This window comes from Chrysochloris asiatica, unplaced genomic scaffold, assembly GCF_000296735.1.
Source record: "Chrysochloris asiatica unplaced genomic scaffold, ChrAsi1.0 scaffold00314, whole genome shotgun sequence".
NCBI classification, from domain to species: domain Eukaryota; kingdom Metazoa; phylum Chordata; class Mammalia; order Afrosoricida; family Chrysochloridae; genus Chrysochloris; species Chrysochloris asiatica.
The window spans coordinates 793,517-819,199 of NW_006408832.1; the positions used below are offsets into that span (position 1 = coordinate 793,517).

The 25,683-nt window shown below is 53.5% G+C and overlaps 1 pseudogene; it reads left to right on the top strand.

Annotated features, from left to right (window-relative positions):
* Positions 1–25,683, top strand: part of LOC102835669 — a 74,390-nt pseudogene that overhangs the window by 33,629 nt on the left and 15,078 nt on the right.

Here is a 25,683-nt window from a genome sequence, read left to right on the forward strand (position 1 = left end):
ATCCACTGAGAACCCTGTGGGGCACAGTTCTACTCTGATACACAAGGGGCACCATGAGTGGGATCTACTTATGAAACATCATCCACTGAGAACCCTGTGGGGCACAGTTCTACTCTGACACACACGGGGACACCATGAGTGGGATCTACTTATGAAAAATCATCCACTGAGAACCCTGTGGGGCACAGTTCTACTCTGACACACACGGGGACACCATGAGTGGAATCTACTTATGAAAACTCATCCACTGAGAACCCTGTGGAGCACAGTTCTACTCTGACACACACGGGGACACCATGAGTGGAATCTACTTATGAAAACTCATCCACTGAGAACCCTATGGGGCACAGTTCTACTCTGACACACAAGTGGCACCATGAGTGGGATCTACTTATGAAAAATCACCCACTGAGAACCCTGTGAGCACAGTTCTACTCGTGACAGACATAGAGGCACCATGAGTGGAATCTACATATGAAAACTCATCCACTGAGAACCCTGTGGGGCACAGTTCTACTCTGACACACACGGGGCACCATGAGTGGAATCTACTTATGAAAATTCATCCACTGAGAACCCTGTAGGGCACAGTTCTACTCTGGCACACCCGGGCACCATGAGTGGGATCTACTAATGAAAAATCATCCACTGAGAACTCTGTGGGGCACAGTTCTACACTGACACACACAGGGAACCATGAGTAGGGTCTGCTTATGAAAAAAAATCATCCACTGAGAACCCTGTGAGCACAGTTCTACTCTGACACACAGGGCACCATGAGTTGGAGTTTGCAGGATTGCAACTACTTTTTTTTTTTTTTTATAAAGCCATAATACTGCTTTTCAGCTTTTCCACCAAAACTTCTAAATGATCCAATTGTTTAGGCAAGAAGAGACTCCAAATGGTGGGATGGTTCATCCACTGTGCTTCTCTTCTCTCCGAGATCTCAGCGCCGCCTGTTCTGGTGCCTTTGTAGCTCTCTGGACCTCATCAATTCTAGTGTCTGTTTTGTCTAGATTTTTTATTCTACTTGTTCTGGACCAGTCTAGTTTTCTGTTACTCTACACTGGCATTTCTGTGCCATTTCCTGCCCCCCCCCCCGGGCACATGTGACTCCACACAGGTCACCATTCAGGTTGGTCACTGGTTTCTGCCTGGGAGATTTCAATCCAGTCACCTATGTGTCATGGTTAAGGGCGTGGACATCCACTCCACTGTGAAAACACACGGACGCACTTCTAATGTTTGATGTGCTGTTTGTGTCCACCCGACTTTCCCACATTTCTTTCTGTGCACTCTTGCTCTGAAGTCCTCCTTTTCCTCAGCAGGCCCCTGCTCACCCTCCCATTCACTCTCATTGTCTCTACCAACCAGACCTCCCCCTCCCCTCCCCCAGGTCACATGCAAGAAGCAGGCCTTGGAGGAGCAGCTGGCACAGAGCCTGCAGGACAGAGAGGCCCAGATGGACACCCTGCAGCGAGCCCTGCAGGAGAAGGAGGCTTGGTCTGAGGAGCAGGTCCAGCTGCTAGCCAAGCAGGAGGCCCTGGAGAGGCACAGCCAAGTCACCGCCAAGGAGGCAGCTGATCTCAGGTACCCCGGCCTATGGTTTCACCCTGGAAGAGCCCACGTCATGGCAGGGACAAACACTCAGACAGGAACACAGGGCTGAGCGAAGGTTTCTGAACATGTGAGAGAGGCTGCACCTTGGGGCTGAGGGGTTACCTGGTGTTGCTATGTTAAGTCGGCTCCAACTCATATCAACCCTGTATAGTTTCTGAGGAGAGGCTGGTGGGTTTGAACTGCCGACCTTGTGGTTAGCAGCCCAGTGTTACACCAGGAGTCCCACACCAAGACCAGTTGTTGTTGTTGTTGTTAAGTGTCGCATCAGTTCCAACTCATAACAACCCTGTATAGGGTTTCCAACGAGCAGCTGGTGAGTTTGAACCCCTGACCTTATGGTTCAAACCAACCTTGTGATCCAGTGCTTGTCCTACAGCATCACACCAGGACCTGTTGTGGTTGTTAAGTGCCGTCAAGTCGGTTCCGACTCATATCAAACCTATAGAGGGGTGTTGGTTTGCACAGCTGACGTTTTAGTTAGCAGTCTAGTGCTTATCCTACAGTGCCTCACCAGGACCTGTTGTGGTTGTTAAGTGCTGTCGAGTCATTTCCAGCTCAGGTTGTTAGGTGCCATTGAGTCGGTACTGACTCCTACTGACCCTGTGCACAGCAGAATGAAATACTGCCCAGTCCTGAGCCAACCTCACAATCGTTGCTACAACTCATAGCTACCCTGTATAGGGTTTCCAAGAAGTGGGGAGTGAGTTTGAATCGCCAACCTTGCAGTTCAAACCGACAGTGCCGTCCAGCACTTACCCTACAGTGCCATTCCAGGAATCCCACCAGGACCCAGAAGAAGTAGAATCCAGTGGGGTCCCTGACTTGCCCCTTGGTGGACATGGTTGGCTTCCTTGTCAACATGGTGCTTGCGAGACCACCTGCAGCCCATGGAAGCAGTCTCCCTAGTGTGGCCAGTCAGTCTGTAAGTGGCTGCAGTGGACACCAATACATGTGAATTTCTGTTGCACTGAGGTGGAATAGCTGCGTCAAAGAAATGCACATTTGAAGTTCTGAATGTTTTTCACCTAAAGAAAGCTGTGCCCACACCCTTTCCAGCACTGGGTTTTATCAACATTTTAAGTAATTGCTGGTCTGGAATGTGATTAATGAGACTGCAAAGCTGAGGTCTGACCTCGCTGTGTTCTAGTTTGGTGACACGGACTTCATGTGCAGACTGGCCTTTTGTGTGTGTTTCCTTTGTGAAGACAGTTGTCATCTGTAGAATCAGTTTATGATCAGCCATTCATTTGTAGGAGTGCCTTGTGTCTGTTGAATCTTAGTTCTTTAGATAGATGGTGGGTGGTTAGATAAATAGATAGATAGATTGTTAGGGACTTCAAAAACTTTTGAAGTTCTTTTGTGTGTGTGTGTTTACATATACAAAGACAAGGGGCAGAATTGGAGAAAATCTGTGTTTTAAGTTAGATTATGGAATCTTACCTGTACAAAATTTTTCCCATTTTTAAGTGTGTTCAGATCTGTTGCACACTTTATTTTTTACTACTTGTGTAATTCTAAGGAGCTCTGGTGGTGTCAGGGTTAAGCATTGGCCTGCTAGCTGAGAAGCTGTTTGCCCTCCACAGGAGAAGGATGAGCCCGTCTGCTCCCATAAAGATTTACAGTCTCCGGAACCCTGTGCAGCAGTTCTACTCTGTTCCCTAGGGTTGCTGAGAGAGTCCTGATGTGGCATCATATGATAAGCACTGGATTGCTAACCACAAGGTCAGCAGTTCAAACCCACCTGCTGCTCCTTGAAAGCACTGTGGGGTTTGGTTTTGGCTTTTGGGTTGTATAGTTCTGAAATTTTGTTTTTGCTTCCCAGGGCTTCCCCACATAATAAGAGATCCCACATCAGTTGGCTTTATAGAACAGAAAGGTAGCAGTCCAAATTCAGAGTGTCGATGAGGACGTGCCCTCCCTGTCTGTCTGTCTGCCTATCTGTCCGCTCTAGGGGAGGACCCTGTCTTGTCTCTTTCAGCTCCTGCAGACGCAGGCATCTCCTTGACACGTAGGTGTGTCTTCGCATGGCGTTTGTCTTTCCCATGTGACTCTGTCCATCTTTGCTCTACCCTGCCATAGGGTACCCCTTAGAGGAAACAGGTCCCCCACTCCTGTGTGGTCTCATAGTTGAACTGATAACAAGAGGAAAGCCCTGTCTCCAGCCCAGGCCACAGGCACAGGGATTAGGACTTAAGCGCCCGTGTTTTGGGGATACGCTTGTATCCATCACGTTCAGTGTCATTTGTTTTGCTTTTAGCCTTTATTTCACCTGGCACGTACTTTTGTGTTGAGTCCAAGTGCATTTTCAGACACCCAAGACAAATGGGATGTCCCCTGTGAACAGCCTGCTGCCCAACCACGGGGCTCGGGCCGGCACCACTCCCTGTAGGCAGTAGGTGAGGTGGTCCCTGTCCTCTGGTGCTCATCTGCAGGGCCGAGAGGAGCTCCCTGGAGAGCAGTCTCTTTGAAGCCCAACGGCTGGTGTCGCAGCTTCAGGCACAGCAGGAACAGCTGGAGGGAGAGGCCCAGAGCTCACGCCTCACACGGCAGGCCCTGCAAGGTGCTTCTCCAAGTCCCGAGGTGCTGCCCCCATGCAAAGCCCCCCGGGGCACCGGTATAAGGCCCGGTATCCTGCAACTGGACAAACTGTGCCAGTCCTTGTCACTGGGGGAGGCACTGGTCCGAGACTCAGGGCCGACCTTCTTCCCACTTTGTGAGCTCCATTCAGGGGTCCCCCATGTTTCCCACCCCAGCCCTATTCAACCCCGAGTCATACATGCAGGCTGACACTGCTGGTCCCAAGCCTGACTGTGGCACGGAATGTTCCCTGGGAGCTCCCCAGGGCCCGGTTGGTGGGTCCTGATGTCCCATCTGCTCTCAGTGGACATGGAGCAGCTGAAGAGTGCTGGGGAGATCCGGGAGACAAAGCTACAGTGGGACTTGGAGCGACTCCGGCAGCAGGTGGCACAGCTGGAACGGGACTCACAGCTGGCCCTGGAGAGCAGGACGCTGGCTCATCGTGAGGACCTAGCGCGGCTCCACAGGGAGAAGGTCTACCTGTGGGACCCCTCCAAGGCTCTCCCACATTCTTCAGGGTCACAAAGGGCAGGGCGTGGGGATGGAGACCATTCAGGGAAGTGTGTGTCAGGCCACAATGCAGGCCTGGGTGGGAGGGCACAATGGAGGACCTTCTCACTCTCCATACTATAGTCCCTCATGCCTGGGACCCCAAAAATGTGTCCAAGGCTGCTGTGGAGATGAGGCTGTCGGCTGACCAGGCTACAGCCTGAGGCTCTGAAGCTGGAGGGGCCTTGCCACTCCCCTGAGCTGGCCACTTGTCAGAAGATCCTGGGGGACTAAGGCCCTGTTGGATGTGACATGGTGCTTGGCACTGTAGAGGCCTAGAGAAGGTCTATGAAGTGTTAAACAAATGTGTGATGGTGGGTTATGAGCCCCAGAAAAGCCCTTCAGAACTTCTATGCTCCTATGTGTAAGACAAAGGGACTGGACAATCCTAGAGGCCCACCCACCCATTCATCAACCCACCCATTCATTCATCCACCCATCTACCCATCCACCCATCTACCCATCCACCCATCTACCCACCCAACCATCTACCTGTCCACCATTCATCAACCCACCCACCCACCCATCTGTCCATCCCTCCATACGTACATGCGTCTCATGAGTCATAGCTTACTCCAGACCATGGGCACCTCTTGGTGTATGCAATCCTCACAGCCTGTCCCTTTGCCTTGATACAGGACACCATGAGTCTGGCACTGACTGAGGAGAAAGAGGTGGTCATGCGCCAGCTGGAACAGGAGAAGGAACTGGTGGCAAAAGGAGCAGCTGAGAGAGAGACTCTGCAAGAGGAAATTCAGAACCTGAAACAGGAACGAGATGAGAGCCTTCTCCAACTGGAGCATGAAATGCAACAGGTGATGACGAGCTGTGAGTGAGTGGCGGGTCTTCACCCATACCTCACCATCCCTTCTCTGACCCAGCATGAGGGCTCTGTGGCAGCTAAGCAATCCCACAGACAAATGCAGCCTTTAAGTCACTGCTATTGCAGCCTTTTCCTTCTATAATAGTCCTGGGGACGGACTGCTTTCCACCTATCCACCCATCCATCCATACATACATACACATACCCATCCTAACATCTGCCAACTGCCCATACATACATACATACACACACCCATCCTAACATCTGCCAACTGCCCATCCATCCATCTACTCACTCATCCACGCTGACATCCACCCACCCATCCATCCATCCATACACACACCCATCCTAACATCTGCCAACTGCCCATCCATCCATCTACTCACTCATCCACGCTGACACCCACCCATCCATCCATTCATCACCAGCTGCCGTACACCCACCCTTCCATCAATCCATCCATCTATCATACATGCATCTGTTCATCCATCTATCCATTCATCAATATGCCAACTGCCTATCCATTCATCCATCCACCTATCCATCCATGCATGCATATTCCCACCAGTCCATCAACCCATCCATCCATGAATCTGCCCAATTGCCCATTCATCCATGCATGCACCTGCTCACCTGCCTATCAGCCCATTCACTCATCTCTCCATCCATCCAGCCAGCCATCCAGCCAGCCATTGTTCCACCCATCTGTCCAACTCCCCATCCATCCATTCATTCATTCATGCATGCATATCCCTAATTGCCCATTTATCCATACTTCCATCTATCCCCCTGTACATACATCCATCTTCAACATTCGTCTGTCAGTTCTCCAAACTTTGGTGGCTTGCATGTTGTTGTGATTCTGGAAGCTATGCCACCAGTATTTTAAATACCAGCAGGGTCACTCATGGTGGACAGGATTCAGCTGAGCTTCTAGAAGAAGACAGACTAGGAAAACTAAAGGAGAATAACATGCTCAGCATTCCTCAAGCTGAAGGAACTGAAGAAAACATCCAAGCCTCCACTTGCAACATTGAAGGATTCTATAGGCAAAATATTGAATGATGCAGAAAGCATCAAAAGAACATGGAAGGGATGTACAGTCACTGTGCCAAAAAGAAATAGTTAATATTCAACCAGTTCAAGAGGCAGCATATAATCAAGAGTCAATTGTACTGAAGGAAGAAGTACAAGGTGAACAGAAGGCATTGGCAAAGAACAAGGCTCCAGGAGTTGATGGAAGACAAATTGAAATCTTTCAACAAACTGATGTGGCACTGAAGGTACTCACTCATCTGTGCCAAGACATTTGAAAACCAGGCCAACTGACTGGAAGAGATCCATATTTGTTCCCATTCTAAAGAGGTGACCTAACGGAATGCGGAAATCTTTGGACAATAGTATTAATATCACATGCAAAAATAGATAGATAGATAGAATGAAATTTAAATTTTGCTAAAGATAGTTCCAAAATGGCTGCAACCACACATTGACAGAGAGTTGCCAGAAATTGAAACCATATTCAGATGAGGATGTGGAACAAGGGATATCATTGCTGATGTCTGATGGATCTTGGCTGAAAGCAGAGAATATCAAAAAGATGTTTGCCTGTGCTTTATTGACTACACAAAGGCTTTCATTTGTGTGGATTATGACAAGCTAAGGACAACATTGCGAAGTATGAGTATTCTGGAACGCTTGATTGTGTTCATGAGGAACCTGTACACAGACCAAGAGACAGTTGTTCGAACAGAACAAGGGAACACTGAATGGTTTAAAATTACAAAAGGTGTGCATCAGAGTTGTATTCTTTCCACATGCTTACTCAATCTGTATGCTGAGCACATAATCCTAGAAACTGGAGTATGTGAAAAAGAATGAGGCATCAGGTTTGGAGGAAGACTCATTAACAACCTGAGATATACAGATGATGCAACCTTGCTTACTGAAAATGAAGAAGACTTAAAATACTGTGAGAAATAAGAAAGAAAGAGATGAGGAGAGAAACATGGCTTCAAGAGCAGGCAGGTTTATTGAGAGTAAACCTGGGGGCACTCAGTCATGAGAGACCAAGAACCCTCCTGTTTCTTACAGCACTGGGGTATTTAAAGCAATGTGGTCCTGGGTACAATTCTGGCGAGTTTCCAATGGGCGGGGTTATGGAGATTTTCCCGAAACTTGAAACTACCAGGGGGGGGGTGTCGATTGGCGTAATAAAAACTTAAGCTTTACTGGAGACTGGAAGCTTAAGCAGAACTTTATTTGGTGCCACTTGGGGGTATCGGCAATGCCTTTTTGAAGATCAGGTTCAGGGTCCTTCATTTACTCATGATCAAAGAGCACAGCCTTTGCTATCAGTTACACCTCAATGTAAAGAAAACAAAGGTCCTCACCACTAAACAACATCCATATAAATGGAGTAAAGATGGAAGTTGTCAAAGATTTCATTTTGCTTGGATCAACCATCAACACTCATGGAAGCAGCAGTCAAGAAATCAAATAATGTATTGCATCGGGCAAATCTGCTGCATACATAAGACCTTTTTAAACTGTTGAAGAGCACATGACGCAAGCCATGGTATTTTCAATAACCTCATTCATATGCATGGTAAAGCTGGACAGTGAATAAGGAAGACCGTAGAAGAATCGATGCTTTTGAGTTATGGTATTGGAGGAGAATATTGAAAGTGCCATGGGCTGCCAAAAGAACAAACAGATCTATGTTGGAAGACCTACAACCAGAATGCTCCTTGGAGGCCAGGATGGCCCGACTTCATCTCTCATGCTTCGAACATATTGTCAGGAGGGACCAGTTGCTGGAGAAGGATATCATTTTTGGTAAGGTGAAGGGTCAGAGACAAAGGGAAAGACCCCCAGCGAGATGGATTGGCACAGTGGCAGCATTGATGGACTCAGGACCGGGTAGTGTTTCATTCCGTTGTGCATCAGGTCTCTGTGAGTCGGTACTGACTCGATGGCACCTAACAACCATAAAATATATGCACCTATCCATCCATTCATTCATCCATGCATGCATCCCTCCATCTATCCTCACTCCCAGATGTTCATCCACACATGTGACCATCCACACACCCAACCATTGGTGGACACGCCTGACCAGTTGTCCATTCAGTCACGTGGCCTATCCACATTTGTGTAGCAGAACTTCGTTGTTCTTTGTCCTGGCTGAGTAATGTTCTCTGAATTCAAGAGTCACCCTTCATCTGGGTCCGTCCCCTCAGTAGATATCCAGGGGTTCCCAGTTTTCCTGTCATTTTACAACATTGTGGCTGATGGCCCTGAACATTGCACACTCTGTGTGTGCCCTGTCCCCAGCTGCCCCCCTGGGGAACATGTATGACCGGGTTACATACTGCTAGCTCAGTGTCTGTGTCCCTACTGTTAGTGAGACTCAGCCTTCGGGTGCTGACAGGCCATCATGGTTCCAGGAGGGGTGGCTGTGAAGTTCCGCTCTGTGCTGGGCCTTCAGAGGGTTGAGGATCAGATAATACAGGACATCCCAATGGAGGCAGCCTGGGCACAGAGACGAGGTCAGGAAGGTGCCCGGCAGAAGGAAGAGGCTCTGGGACCCACCCCCACCAGCCTTCTCCCCAGAACTTGGCTTCTAAGTGGGGGATTCAAAGGCTGTCTCTGTAGGGAGCCTCCTGTCCCCTCCCCACACAGTAATGTGCAGAAACACATGGCAGGCTGGCAGGTCTGTAAGCATTCTGTGGAGGTCTGCCTAGAAATGGACTACCCCTTGGTCGCCCACACCCTGCCCCTTACCAGCACCCCTGGCACATCCAGGCCCTGTCTCTGAAGGATGCAGAGAGAAGCCTGCTGAGGGACGAGTTGTCTGCGGTCAAAGAGGAGCTGGAGCGGGCACGACAGGAGGCCCAGAGCCGACAGGAGCAAGCCGAGGTGAGCCCCCACCCAGCCGAGACCCTGCCCACACAGTGCAGCTGGGCTGCCTGAGCCTCGGTTTCCCCAGCATCATCTGGGCCTCCATGTGGAGGAGACAGTACACATGGACATGAAGGGAGTCACCTCGGCTTAGCTCTCCTTAGGGAAAGCCAAGACTCAGGACCCCCAGCTCTGGGGGACCAGAGAGTGGGGCCTTGCCTGGGCCCCACCTGCTCAGCAGCCGGTCCTGCACCCTTGTGTCCCTGAGTCCCTCCCGGTGAAGAACACAGGGTGCAGGTGGGGGTGAGCAGAGGGGAGCAGCCATGGGGCCCAGGAAGGGAACTCATCAAGAACTCTTCCAAAGGCCAGCGGATGTCTGAGGCATCCTTTTGGGAACCCAAGCTGATTGGGAAAGCCTTAGCCTGCGGAGGCTCCAAGGGCCCTGGAGCGCCCTAGGAATAACTGCCCACCCCAACAGTGAACTAAGGCTGTTGTGACAGCCAGCTGGGACCCCTGGCTGGCCATTGCTGTTGTCAGGGACAGTGTAACTCCAAGCCCCAGCCAAGCCCCATTCAGAGGATGCAGAGACAGGGAGGGTCCAGAGCAGGACCCGGAGAGGAAGGGTGAGGGCGGATGAGAACAGGTGGAGGTGGATGTATACCCTGGGTCGTCACAGGGAGCAGGCTCAACAGCTAGGAGACGACCCTGCAAAGAATAGCTAAGGTCCAGAGTGCTGACCCTGTGCTGGCCACCCTCATCCCCAGCCTGGGTCCCTCTCCCCACCTCTTAGCAGGGCCAGTCCTGCTTTCTCTGTCCCCAATACCAGGGCAGTGAAGCCACACATGTTCTAGAAATCCTGGGCTCATTTTCAGTTCAGGAAGCCCAGGTGTGCCCCTGCCTTGGGAGGCCCAGTGATGTGATTAAGTGACCCAGAGCTCATCAACAGGCAGCCCCCTGGCCAGGGGAGGGGCTCGTCCCCAGTCCTCGAGGGTTCTGAGGCTGGATGGGTGTTGCAATGAGGAGTTGGGAGCAGCCAGGGCTTATCCTTGCCTCCCCCATCTGACACTGCCACCCCAGTCCCGGGTCACCCTCAGCTGGACCCCACAGGGTCCAGGGAAGTCTAGTCCAAGAACTCCTCACCTTCTGGAGTCCTACTCAGGTACTCATGTAGGATGCAGGTGAGGGGAACACGAAAGCAGGAGAGGTCTCCTGGGGGCTGTGCTGGCTTCCGGAACCTTCTTTCCCACTGGCTGAGTCTCCCAGCATCCGGATCTTTGGGGCGCTTGTTTAGGGCTCTTCTGCCACCTCAACTTGGAAAACAGAAGTTAGACCCACCAGGAAGGAGGAGAGAAAAGCCAGCCAGGGTGGCTGTTGCTCTTGTAAAATGCCATCAAATCAGTTCCAACTCATAGCAACCGGATCTCCAAGGAGCGACTGGTGAGTTTGAACCACAGCCCTGTGGTTCAAACCGACCTTGCAGTCCAGTGTTTAATCCCACAGTGCCACACCAGGACTCCAAGGTGGTCTGGGAGCCCTGATATAAAACAAGCCTCCTGGGTGAGGGACCCCAGCCTCACAACCCAGCCTGCAGCCTGTCTGCTGTCCCCGCAGGGTGTTGGGACCTCACTGAGTGGCCATGACCTGGCCCTTGGTTGAGGGGGTAACAGGGGCCACAGCAGGGAAGGCACCAAGGAAGGCTTCTTGGTTAGCTGCAGAGGCTGGACCTGTGGGGAGTCCCCCACCACAGCTGCCCCAACATGCGGCGAGGCTGCAGAGCCCGGAGAGTGTGGGCTGAGGGTCCCACAGACCCTGAGTAGGAGTACCACGTGATACCGCCAACCCGGTACAGAACTGCCCTGCCCACCCCTAGGCACTGGGCATGCAGAGAGGGGCACCTCGGATGGGGCTTGTGAGGGTCCGTGCTCCCTGGATAGGGCATGGTGATAAGCGTGTGTGGGCAGTGTGGTCACTGGCTGACAGGAAGGTGGACTCAGGTGAAGACGTTAGAACTCTTGGGACCCATTCTGCAGGTGTGTGAGACCCCATGGGTGTGTATGTTCATGGTGCTCTACATTTAGAGCTGGGGTCAGGGAGGTCAGTCAGTCCCGCCTAAGGAAAGTGCAGGCTGACTGAGGACCACTGCTGCATTCCTAGGCTAGGGGTCCCATGGGTCTGGAGAGTGAGGGAAGCCCTGCATCCGATGTCCCAGGAGCCAGCCCAGCTGGGCAGAGGCACATCCAGGCCTTCCTGTCTTGTTGGTCATGTGGACATCCTCAAGCCTGACCAGGAACAGGAGAGAGGCCAGCATTCAATTCCACTGGTCAGGCTCTGCTGCCCACCTGCCTCTGGTCTGGCAACTTAGGGACCCCTCAGGAAAGGTCCAGAGAAAAGGGAACCAGGAGATGTGAAACTTCAGGCCACCCCCGTGCAGCTGACCCCCTCCACAGTGCACCCTCTCGGGGGTCTTGTGCCCCATGCCTCTTACCCCTGGTGCTGTAGACAGTGATCAACTCAGGAGTCCTGACCTCCAGCCACCTGGTACTGTCCGAATGAGCTATCCCCCTGGTCCCAGGACAACATATGGCTGAGGTGCAGCAGACCCCAACTTGAGCCTCTGGGCTGGTCCCTGACACCTGGTCTCCCCCCAGGCCACCATATCCACACTGACCAAGGAGCTGAAGATCTTGCAGGCCCAGTTTGCAGATGCCATCCATGCCCACCAGACTGAGACCTCAGCTCTGAATGCCAACCTCCGGGAGATGGCGTCAGAGCGCAGCATAGTGGAGCGAGAGGTGAGTGGGTGCCCTTCAGAGCAAGGGGCAGGAGGCCAGATGGGCCTGCATCCCCCTCACTGATACCTAGACCCCAGACCACTGGGCACTCTCCCAGCTAAAGAGACAAACTTTCATCTGTGAGTGAAAAGAAATTTTCTAAAGTGATGAATAAGGCTTCAGGCAGTAAACGGGGACCTGGCTGAGTTCCAAAGAAAAGTTGCCCAGAAAATTCCACAGGCAGCTTGGGTCCTAGATGGGGCTCTTCCTCCCCATCCGAGACCCCACCTCGGGGTCCTGGAGCTCAGACAAATCTGCTTGTGAGGACCCAAGATCCCAGCAGGGGAGAACCTTACAGCGCAGGAAGTCCTTGATCAGCAGGGCCTTCCTGGGAGTCCAGCTGCCCTCTGCCCAGGACAAACCTCTCTGCCTGGTCTGCCACCTCAAGCCAAGGGTGCTCCTTGGATGAGGCAGGTGCCACCCAGGCTCTGACCCCTTAACAGCATGAGGCGTGGACTCTGTGGAATTGCATGGTGAAATGGATGATTACAGACAGAGTTTGTGGTGCCTGGGGTAGAGGAGCAGAAGAGGAAGTGGGTGCTGGCGGGGCTTTCAGGGGCACTTGGCTGACATGGGAGTCCCCTGGAGGCAATCTTTTGGAGGGAGCAAAGGCCCGTGCAGATCCAGCGGGCAGGCAGATCTGAGGGGTGTTTCTGAGGCTTGATGAGGGGCAGTGGGATCAGGGGGTTAGGGCCGGATTCTGGATTCTGAGGCTTTGAGGGGCTGGGGAGGGGCAGCCTGGAGCCCAGGTGGGGCCTGGAGGACCTGGCAGCCCCTCCCACATGGCCCTGGCTTCTGGCCAAGGCTAACAGACAGGCCCTGACCTGGCGCCAGAGCGAGTAGCCGCCACAGGGCTCCAGGCTTGGGGGAAGCAGCCTCACTGGCAGCAGCGGGTGAAGAGTGGGGCTCACCCCCCCCAAAGTCCCCTCTGGTGGGCACCAGGAGGGGGAACGGGAGGAAGCGAGTGTGATTTAACATGACGCGTTGTTTACTTTGGCCCCGAAAGAGAAAGGTCCTCTTTCAACAGATTTCAAAGTCAGCCGCTCAATGGCCACACGGAGAAGCAGAGGGGAGGTTTTAAAGCAGGGGGCAGGGGGGAGTTGGGGGCTGGGGGGATGAAGAAGACAGCAGGGGCCTGGTGAAAAGTTCCAGGTTCTGAGAGAAGCAGTCCCCAGAAAGGGTGTGGGGAGGCAGAAGAGGCTGAAGAGGTGGGGAGAAGGGGGGACAGAGGGGGAGGGGGTGCACTGAAGCAGCGAGAGGCAGTGAGGAAGAACCCTCCCAGGCGCCAGGCTGGCCCAGAGTTGCCATGGAAACCATAACATTTCACAGCCTTTAAACTGGGGAACTTCAGGCTTCTCACAGCCCTGCCTGGGGTCCACGTGTGTGTGCACACACTCCATGAACATGCACACACATGTAAACCCAATCATGAATGTCACAAACATGCACACCCCTACACACTCACATACACTTGGACACCATTGATCATGTATGCATGTATGCACATATAGCTACACACAGGCATGTGGCCGTGTACATACACTGCTGTTGTGTAGTGTCACGCTGTGCATGCATGTAAACACATGCAGGCACGCATGTGCACATCTCCGTGTACATAGATGTGTGTACAATACACATATGTCAACACTTGCAGGTACACATATCCATATGTGTGGGTGTGTGCACAATATACATGATGCAAGCACATGCACATGCATCTGTGCACAATAAATACATGGAGGTAGGCACATCTCCATATGCACAGGTGTGCATACAACATACACATGTGAACACCTGCAGGTACATATTTGCACATCTCCATGTACATGTTTGGGTGCACAATATGCATCCATGTAAACACATGGACGTACACAATCTCCATACACATGGCTGTGCTGTGCACACAGTATACACACATGTAAACGCATGCAGGCACACACATCTCCATGCACATGGGTGTACATACAGTAAACACATGTGTGAGCACATGCATGTGCACTGTGCACATCTCCATTCACACAGGTATGCTGTGGAGTCCTGGTGTGGTGCTGTGGGTTTAGCTGTAAGATCAGTTTGAACCATAAGGTCGGAGGTTCAAACTCACCAGCTGCTCCTCAGAAACCCTATACAGAGTTGCTAAGAGTCAGAACCAATTCGACAGCACTTAACACATAACAACAACAAAACACATGCAGGCACCATGCACGCCAAACACCCCCATACACACCCACACATCACACAGGCATGTAAACAGACACTTGGGCACATGTGCACACATGCACGTGTGAATACACACCCGATACATCCACACAGCAAACGCATCTGTTGCTGCACACGTGTCTGAACGCCCTATGCACTCGTGTGCATGCACACACATATGGCCCAGAAGGCTACTATGCACACATAACTCATGCGTGCATGTAAAGTGATGCATGTAAGCATGTGCATATATATGCAGTTTCATGCACCCACACTGGCACCCATTGCTGCACACATTCACAAATTGTGCATGCATGCCTGCACTCACATGCTCACACACATGCATGTGTGTAACCACATATGGACATCACACACTTGCACACTGCATATGTATCTTTGCATTCCAAACACATCATATGTGCAAGATGCATCTCCCACGCACTCACATGCACACACATTATGCTTGTATGTATGTAAGCAGACGCCTGTGCATATATGAATGTGTGCACACAGAAGCACATTCACACCAAACGTGTGTACGTGATGTGCACACTATGCACCCACATGCATCCACATGCTGGATGGAGGCGCCACCGACAGCCCTCTGCCCTCGATGCAGAGCACCACGTGAGTTGCCCCCCTGCAGGAAATTTCAAAAGAGGCTGTTTATACAATTTCTAGTAAAGAAATAATTTTCATAATCACATTAAGCGATTTGGCTGTAAAATTCCTGTAAAAGGGATGGTTGTTCTCATGAGGCCGAGGGAGGGGGTGTGGGGGGGCACGGGGGAGCCAGGCTGGGCTCTTCCTCAGTTTGTTTTCACTGTTTTCATCTCCTCTCCCCGGGAAATGAAAACAGTTTACTTATGAGGGACCGGCCCTTTCTCTGGTCCTTGACCCTCTGGGCGAGTTTCTGCTGAGCTCAGCGGAAAACACTCTACACGGCTGTGCTCCCACATGTGGGGGGCGGGCCCTACCCCAAAACAGAACAACAGTGATAGCAGGAGGGGCTGGAGCCAGCCGGGGGCCTGGCCAGCGGCCCGTGTGCAGGGCCAGGAGAAAGGGCTGCTCTTGGCAAATCTGGGGGTTCCTGGGTACCCCCCAAACCAAGGACACAGCTGCCTGCTCTGTCTCTTCCCCGGAACCCCTAAGAGTCCAGAGTGGAGCCTTCTTAAGGCACCCTGCTTCAGAGCCCGAGTGTGAGAGCCTTGGGGTCTGGAGACCCCAAGGGCTGGGGTTCAGGTGCTAGGGAGTGACTACCCAGTTCTCCACATAAGACTTGTCCACGTTCAGTTCTCCCCCAGACCTTCCCACCATGGGACTCTGGTACCCAAGGACCTAATGGGAGGGGCCCAGATCCCCCTTAGCCAGGGCAGCTCAACAGGCCCCACCTGGAAGCCCCAGGGGTGGGAACCGGCAGTGGAGTGTCACCGTCTTCAGGTCATTCAAGCCAAGTAAGGCAACAAGAGCAGACTTGGTGGACAAAGTCCACTCACAAAGCCCCCTCCTCGAGTCATCTTGGAGCTGGTCTGGAGCAGCAAGGATGGAGGGGGCTCAAATTTGCTCTACCTTGGGCCCCCAGCTTCCACCCCACCCAAGGTGGCTTTGGGGGCCTGCTGTAGTGAGTCCCCGCTTCTGTGGAACACATACAGAACTGACTCTTGGTACACCAGAGTCTCCTGCCCCAGTGACTTGATGCCGCCCACCAGGCCCTGGTGTAGAGAAAGGGACAGTGACACATCCATGCCCCTCACACTGAAGGGCAAAGAGGCCTCAGGGAGGAGTGTTAGGGACTCTGGTCCCAGGACCCCAGACTACTGCCGCCTGACCTAACCACAGGATGGCTCATGACCGACCCCCAGTGTCCTGCCACTACTGAGGGGAGAGGGGTGAGCATCCGGGGGCAGTAGGTGGGGTGGGAATCTTGGAGCAGTCCCTGCCAACCAGCAATCCTAGTGTCAGGGGGGAGATGGGCAGGACCGAGGCCAGAAGGGGTGGAGATGAAGTCTGCCCCATGAGCACGAGCTTAGAGGGGTGGGAAGATGTGGGGGCTGGCAAACAGCGCATCTTCTTTGAGCACCTGGGGACCCCATCCCATGGACACTGGACACCTGCCAGACCAGAGCCCAGAGGTCACAAGCTGACTGGGGTCCTACCTGAGCAACAGTCCCAACCCCCAGCCTCTGGCCCCTGACCCTCAATAGACACCTCAGAGCCACACGCTGCCCCCACAGGCTAAGCAGCTACAGCTACAACTGGACGTGGCCCAGGAAGGACTGGTCACGCTGCGCCAGGAACTGCAGAGCGTCGAGGAGAGCCAAGAGGGGCTTCGCAGGGAGGTCCTGGAGGCCCATCGGGTGCTGGGTGATGAGACCCGAGAGAAGGACGTGTTGCAGCTGTCTAACACGGAGCTCAGGACTGCCATTCGCACAGCTGAGCAGGAGAAGGCCAGGTAAGGGCTGCCCCTTGGAGGACAGCACAAAAAGGCTGCTCCTAGGCCAGGTCCCACAGTGCTGGCCCATGTGCAGACCAACCATGTAACCTGGGCCCTTGGGAGACGGACCCTCAGGAGGGACAGCAAGGCCAAAGCTTCAGTGGGGGAAGGGGTAGACAGTGGAGGCATTGGGAAGGACTGAAAGTGTGGTCCTCTGGCAGTGTGGATAGGGTGGGATCCTGGGCACTGGTTGGAGGTGTAACCAGAAGGCAAGAGGGGCTCTACAGAGGCTAGGGTTCTGGACATGTGGACAGCTAAGACCTGCTGGACAGGCCTACCAGTCAGCCCCAGGAGGCTGCAGCCTGGGCAGTCTCCCTGGCCCCAGCCCTGGTCCCTCTGCAGTTTGAAGCGGTCCAAGGAGGAGAATGAGCAGAAGTTACTGGTCCTGGAGGAGGCCAGCGCAGTGGCCCAGAAGGAGGTGGGGGAACTGCGGGCCAGCCTGAGAGAGGTGGAGAAGGCACGGGTGGATGCTCGCCGTGGGCTCCAAGACCTCCGAAGACAGGTAAGAGCAGCCCAGGAGGAAGGCTGCACAGCCCCCACCTCTGCTGAGACCACCCCTCAGGCCAAAGACCTCGCCCCCCGCATGCCTCAGCCTTTGTAGCACTTTGTCCCAGGACAAAACCAAAAGTACAAAGGACCCCACTCAGCTTCACAAGGTTCCTGGCTGGACCTGCCCCAGGAGGCACCGATAGCAAACCCAGGGAGGTAACAAGAAGACAGTCTCACAGAGACAGAGAGAAAGATGACGACATTCGGCTTGAATGACTGCAAAACGAATTGTCCCCCGAAACCACTGTGTCGTGTTCATAAGCTCTGTGGGAATTCACACAGGACTGGGAGGGACGGAATCGAATCTTTCCCACAGTGGAGACCTCACTGTAAAGACTCAGACTCCAGGCTGACTCCATGACTTGGGGCTGGGATTGTCTGAGGCATCTCCTCTGTGTGTCTGGTGGTTGACGCTGATTGTCAGCTGGGAGTTCAGCAGGTCTTGTCCCTGGGCACAGCATGGTGACTCAGAGCCCCCAAAGGATCAAGGCAGACACTGCATTTCCTGACTGAGCCCCAAAAGTCATGTGGAACCACTCCCACCAGTGCCTCCAGACTCAAGGGGCAGGATGGAGCCTTGTAGGTCTGCCCTCTGGACAGGAAGAATGTGAAAGGGGCTGTGGTCATGTCCCCTACACTGCTGCCTTTCACCCTCTAGCTATGGGTTAGTTACATTCACATCACCCACAGAGTACGTTAATCTCATCCCCCTGTGACTCCCAGAAACCTCATACAGTTATGACCCCCCAGAAACCTATCCCACTGTGACCCCCAGAAACCTCACCCACTGTGACCCCCAGAAACCTCATCCCACTGTGACCCCCCAGCAGTCTCATCCCAAGCTGAGCCTGAGGCCTAGATCTTTTGCTCTAAGTCAGGAGTCAGGTCCAGGTTGTGAGGTGAAACTCCTGAGTCAGCTCTTTGGGTATGACTCCTCATGTACAGTTCCTCTTGATCTGAAGACACATGAGCCAAGGACACACATCATTGCTCTTACCCCGCCTCCCCCCAACAGTGGGACGGGCAGAGGGTCCACATAGTAGATGCTTCTGTTCACAGAGAGGAATTGGGAGCATGCAGTAGTCACTGATCCTAACAGTTCTGAATTCCAGACGGCGCCACTTGTCAGTTTCTTGGTTAGAACTCAGCTCTCTAGAGTTGTTTTCTGGACTTTGGGCCACCATCCCCTATGTCTTTATCCATAAGTGACCTGTGTTTGCAACTCAGTAAGCTGCTCATTCTGTATTTCTGCTTATAGTAGTTTAGGGAGCTAAAGAATTCCACTCATTTTGTGCCGTCTCTGTTCCCTTCAGTCTAAGCCAATACAACTCTTAAAAACTCTGTGGGTTTCCTGTGTATCAATTTATAATCCACTCCATCCACACTTACAGATTTCTTCGAAATAAACCCTTCTCTACCTTGGATTCCTTTAAGATTCTTAGCAGCCCTACTGTTTAACAGAGAGGGTCTATGATATTTGTCTTTAAAATCCTTAGGAGGCCTTTTGTCTGAAAGATTCATGAGAAACCACCTTACATCTGGAGATTTTTAACAGTCTTACAATGTTACCTTCAGAACTCTTTGCTGCCTAAAATGATTGCATTAGATATTTTATCTTTCCTCCAAATTCCACTCAAAAACTGAACATAGCTCACTCTTTGGTTCATCTTTCTCGGTTCTCATTTTGTTACTGTTGTGAAGTTCTGTCAAATTGGTTCCAACTCCTAATAACCTTGTATAGAGTTTCCAAGGCTATAAATCATTGTGGGAGCAGAAAGCCTCATCTTTCTACCATGGAGCGGCTAGTGGGCTCCAACCATCAACTTGTGATTTGCAGTCCAGTGATTACGCCATAGAGCCACGGTGTTTTGTTATGGACAGCTAGAAACATCCAGGTCGTATCTTCAGTGCTCAGCCCAAAAATATCCTTTCTTAGATCAGATACATTTTACATGTTATCACAAGTGTCAGTTTCCACACTGTAAGAGGAAGCTCTCCTTTCCTCCAGCTTTCCTGTTTCTTCTTGTTCCCCAGCCATACCCAGTCTCTCGGATGGCCAGCATTCACTAACAGTCTCCTACAGGTGACTTGCAATTCCCACTTGGCTCAGTGCCAAAGTTATTATCACATTTCAGGGTTGTGTTGTGATCACACCACATTCTCAGCACTACATTTTGTTCAAGTTACTAGTGCTGTGGGGTAAATTACCCCAAAATTAGCTGTTTTGATTTTTTTTTAAAGGCATATTATTATGCTGTTGGGTTCTGTGTGTCAGGAATCCCAACTTGATTCTGCTCTACAGTGTCAGGGGCTCAGCTGAGAAGCCTTAACAACTAGGAATGACTCCATGGTTTGTGGCTGGGATGGTTGGAGACCTGTCTCACATGTCTGGCAGTTGCTGCTGGTTCTCAGCTGGGAGTTCAGGGGAAATGCCCACTGGATACTACATGCTTCTTCTCTACGAGGCACTGGCTTCCTCCCAGCATGGTGACCCAGGCCCCACAATCAGGTGTCCCGCTGAATAAGACAGATGCTGCGTCATCTTTTCCGAGTTTACCTCAGAGGTCAGAGGTCACTTGCACTTCATTCAGTTGATCACAAGATTAAAGTAGAATCTTGAATGAAATATGTGTCAAAGGAATTTGCAGCCATGTTTCTAACATGAACACTCCCTCTGCACCAGGCATTTTGCATGTGTTATTTTCATTTAAACGTGCCCTGGTGGCACAGTGGGCTAAGCAGTGGGCTGCTAACAGTAAGGCGGGCAGTTCAAACCTACCATCAGCTACATGGGAGAAAGCTGCAGTTGTGTGCTTCCGTAAAGATGTACAGTCTCAGAAACACCCTGTAGGGTCACTGTGAGTTGGGATCAGCTTGGTGGCAGTGGGTGAGGTTGGATGGTGAAGGGTTAATGTGCTCAGCTCCCAACCCACCAGCCTCTGTGAGGGAGATGAGGCAGTCTGCTTCCATAAAGATTGCAGCCTTGAAACCCTACCAGGCTGCCTACTCTGTCCTGCGGTCACTGAGGTCGGGTCCACTCTTGGGCAGAAGTCTCTCATTGTATCTACGCAGCACTCCTGTGAGGAAAGCTTGTCCCTTCCTCACTCTCTGACTGAAGCGATTGAGGCTCAGAGAGGTTAAGGGGTCTGGCCAGAATCACGCAGCTCATGAACACAGAGCTCACAGACTGTCATCCTGGCCATGGGTCCACACTCCCTCGACAACCCTGGGCCCCGACAGGGAGGGTTCCTGGCTTCCCACAGTGTCCTGGATCCTGTGAGTGGCTACAGGTGTGTGTTTGTAGAATGACTGAGGGTAGCAGCTCTGGAAGGAATGGACCCTGGTCCCCAGCATGAACCTCCCTGGGTGTGGAGAAGGACGCATGACTGAGGCAGGGTCCACTCTCACAGATGAAGGTGCTGGAGGCTGAGGCCCAGAGGAAGGGCCGAGAGGTGGACGAACTTCGAGCCCGAGCTACCCAGGATACACAGCAGCTGCAGCTAGGCCATCAGGAGTCACTGGAACTGCAGAGAAGGACAGCCGAGCTGGAGATGGCCTGCGAGGCAGCCAGGAAGGAGGTGGGCAAGGTGGCTGTGTGCTTGAGGAGTCACCAGGCCAGGGCCCACCTGACCAGGAGAGAGACCCCAAGGCGAGGCAGTAGGGTCCAGGCCACTTGTCCCTCACTCTGTCTCCTGAGCAGCCCACTGCCCAGGGAGAGGATACCGAGGGCAGAGCAAAGGAGGCACGGTGGTTCTCCAAGGTCCGAGCCCGGTGGGAGGCAGGGGTCCCCAAAGCCACAAGGCTCATATTATAGCCCCCTTACACAAACACACTTCCACTCACACACCCACACCTGTGCTCACAGCCCCCACGCCAGCTGCAAACACTCGCAGGGCAATGCCAGCCTGTCCTGTTTGCTAAAAGGCCAGGTAGATGCTGAGGGTCCCAGACTCAGAGCTCAGGGACCCCCTAGCCAACTCGGGTTGCGGGGCAGGCCCAGAGTCCCCACCTGAGGGCCTGGGGTGAGTGGGTGGGACTGGGACAGTGACCCCAGGGGCCCTGCTTACCTTCCCATGTCCATCCCAAGGTCCTGGGGCTACAGCGGAAGCTGGCAGAGGTGGAAACTGGCAGCGAGGCCCGGGAAAAGCAACTTGGGGCCCAGCTCCGGGAGAGCCAGGCTGCTGAGCAGACGCTGCGAGGAGAAGTGCGCAGTGTGGCCCGGAAGCTGCGGCAGGCAGACGGCACAGCCGAGGGGCTCCGGGCACGACTGAATGGTGCAAGCACTCGGATCTGCAACCTGGAGCAGGAGTTAGCCAGAGCAGAGGACGCCCGCAGGGATGCGGAGACCCAACTGGACCGACTGTGTTCTACACTGAGACGTGGCCTGGGGCTCCGGGGACAGAGCCCCTCAGTCTCCCCAGAGCGGCCCAGCTCACCCACCAAAGGTCAGCATCCTGCCTAGCTCTGTCCCAGCTCTGCCAGACACCTGGACATCCCAATTCCTCCCTGGGACCCCACAGCAGAGGGCAGTGGAGGGAGGGACCTGCACGTCTGTCCCCATGTGCCCAGGTACCGAGGTTCACACAGGGTGGCAGAGCACCAGCCCCCCAGAAGGACCCGGCTCACCACTCACAAGCCTCAAGGACAGCAGCCTGGACGTGGCCTGTGTGCGCAATGCACTGAAGGACGTGGTGCAGAAGATGTGGGCTGCGCAGAGAGAGAGGGTGAGCCCCTGTGGCCCGCCCCTCCCACACACATCATAGGCAGGAGGGGGCACTGGGCTCCCCAGACTGCTGTCTAACTATCCCCCTGTCCATCTGTCCCTGGGCCCCTCGGGTCACAGTGCTGAGGCTGCCCTTGGTAAGACAAGAGAAATGCCCCTCAGGCTGATCAGCAAAGTCCCCGATCACCCCACCCCCTGGGATGTGCCCCCCAAACACACACCCCCAGGAGGCAGTTTAGCCTCCTGGGCCCCCATGCAACTCCCCTCAGCCACAGCACTGCCTGCCCACCTCACCACCCCACCTGCCCCATGTGGTTGTGGTGTTGTTAAGTCAGTTCTGACTCACAGCGACCCTCTGTCAGGTTTCCAAGAAGGAGCTGGTGAGCTATGAACTGCTGACCTTGTGGTTTGAAGTCCAGTGCTGATCCTATAGTGCCACAGGCCCCAAGCTAAACTGAGCTGCCACCCTAGCTACGTCCCTTGCTGGTGGATACCTTGGCCACCGTCTAGGCTACCCTGCTGACCTTGGCCTCTCCCTCTGCCAGGATGATGCACGCTGCCAGGCAGTGAGCCTGAGCAGTCGGCTGAGCGAAGCGGAGAGCATGCGGGCTCGAGCCCAGAGCCGAGCTGTGCAGCTGCAAAAGGCACTGGCTGCTGCTGAAGACGGTGACCGCTATGTCCCCTTCCCAGGAGGGGCAGTCCTACACTGGGAGTCCGAGGTTCAGGGAGTTGCTGGGGTGGCCCTGCGGGCCGGCGGTTAAGTACAGAAACCCTGTAGGTCCTGTCCAGTGTAGTCCCGGCCCGTCCACCACCACTGCTGCAGGATCACACTGGCCACCCCAAGAGTGCCGCCCCCAGAAGGCCTCTCAGCTTACTTCTCTCTGGTCAGGCCCCTGTCCAAAGATAGCTGTCCTCAAGAAGTCCCTACCACCACTCTTCACAGGCCTGTGTTTATCTGCTACTGTCCACTCCCATGGAAGGGTCAGCGCAGGAGGGCCCAGCCCACATCCACATTGGTCAGTGAAGAAAGATGCTTGTGGAAGGAAACGAAGCAGGGCAGAGGACAGTGGGCAGCAGGACTGGGGAGGGGAGCTAGAGTCCAGGCAGAGGGAACCAGGACTCCCCCAGAGCCCAGGAACATCAGGGTGCCATCACTTACACCCACCAAGCCTTCGTTCGCCAGTCCAGCATGGCAGCCCCACTGATCTAGGGGCATCTGTCCCCACAGGTCAGCGCCGGGCGGAGGGCGAAGCAAGCAGCGTGCGAGCGGCACAGGCCCTGCAGGAAGAGGCGTTCCGCAGGCTGGAGGCAGAACACCTGGCCAGCACCCAGGCGGCAGACAAGGAGAGACATCACCTCCAGGTGGGTCCCTGTGGACAGAGGCATGGCTATAAGGGGCAGGCTCAGGGGCACCAGTCCCCCAGAGCTTGCCAGAACACCACACTGATCCTGGGGCTGTGCATGGCAGAGCTGTCTTCTACAGATTAGGGGAACTGAGGCTCCGGGAGGAGGATCAAGTTGGCCCAGGTGGCCTAGCCGGGAGACAGATACAGAGCTACAGTGAGACTCCAGACACTTCCTTCCTCCTTGACCTCACCCATGTTGGGGTGATCTGTGTAACCCCCATTTATGCTTCTTCTTCAATGAGCTAGACCCTGAGGTAGGACAGCACAGGGGGAGCTTGGGAAAGGAAGCAGTCAGCTGTCCCAGTAGCCCAGCTGGACGCAGGTCTCAGTGACCCCTGGACGTGTACTGAGGTTCCCCAGTGGAACAAGCTGCCTCCACAGTGTCCAGAGAGCCCTTACAGAGGTCAGGGTGAAGAACAGGGAATTCTGCAAGGCAGATACCCCAGGAGTCAGCTCATCAGGACCCTACACCATCCCTGCAAAGAGGAAGCAAGCGAGGAAGAGAGGTGGGTGGAGCTCTGGCCCAGAGGGACGTGAGATTCTACTTCCCGGAGTGCTGGAGCGGCAGGACCTCTGGGGAGGAGGACTGTCTGGCCTTCAGGTGTGGGGGGGCTGGAGTCTGGGCACCCTGCCAAGCCCTGACCTGGGGACATCACGCTCCTCAGCAATGCAGTGTGGCCGCAGGGGCCACAGTAAGACCACCAGAGGGGATGAACACATTCCTGCACTAAGGAATGAGACCTGCAGAGATGGGAATGATGTGCCAAGATGTGGTGGTCAGAGACAGGGGTGCTGGGCTGGCTGAGTTCCCGTCTGAACCTGGGAGTTTGAGGCGCCACCGGGTCTTGGAATGGATTGGAGCAGAGCAGGTACACTGAAGGCAGGTCTGAGGCTAGGCCCGAGCCACGAGGAGCACAGGTGGGGCAGACAGCATCCCCCGTGAAGGGAGGGGCAGTAAAAACCAGGGACATTGTCCTCCCTCACACCTGCAGTCATGGCAGACTCAGACAGTAGGAAGGACAGTAGGTTTACTCTGTTCATCACTCCACAAATGGGGACAGGACAGAAGACACGCTGACCTTGTTATTTTCTGATCACTAGATTGTTCTGTGGACTTCTGGTGTGGCGCTGTAGGATCAGCACTGGACTGTAAACCACAAGGTCAGCAGTTCAAACCCACCAGCTGCTCCTTGGAAACCCTATACAGGGTTGCTGTGAGTCAGAACCAACTCGACAGCACTAAACAATAGATTGCTTTAAAGACCCCGATGGCACCATGGCTAGGGACATGACTTGTAAATGAAAGGCCGACTTGGGAGCCGCCATAGGAGGAAGACGTGGTTGTCGCCTTCCGTAGAGATGAACCCCTAATCTAAGATGTGGCTGTCGGCTTCTGGCCCAAATCAAAGATGTGGCTGTTGGCTTCCATAGAGATGAACCCCAAATCCAAGATGTGGCTGTTGGCTTCCATAGAGATGAAACCCAAATCCAAGATGTGGCTGTTGGCTTCTGTAGAATGAACCCCAAATCAAAGATGTGGCTGTTGGCTTCCATAGAGATGAAACCCAAATCCAAGATGTGGCCGTCGGCTTCTGTAGAGATGAACCCCAAATCAAAGATGTGGCTGTCAGCTTCCGTAGAGATGAACCCCAAATCAAAGACATACTCCATGTGAGTTTGAACTGTCAACCTTGCAGTCTAGCGCATTAAGTAACCCACAGCACCACACCAGGACTCCAGGACAGAGCAAACCTGCTCCTTAGGGTTTCTGAGACCAGTAATCTTCCCAGGAGCGGACAGCCTCAATTGTTCCCTGTGAAGCAGCTGGTGGGTTTGAACCTTGGCCCTGTAGTGAGAGACCCAACGCTCAACCCACTGCACCATCTACCCAGAAAACTCCATGGGGACACCATGTGTCAGAATGGGGTCACGCTTCCGTCACAAAGCCCTTCCAAAGGCATCTCCCAAACTGGAAAGGCGTCCTGATGCTGCCGAGGTTAAAGCGCTGG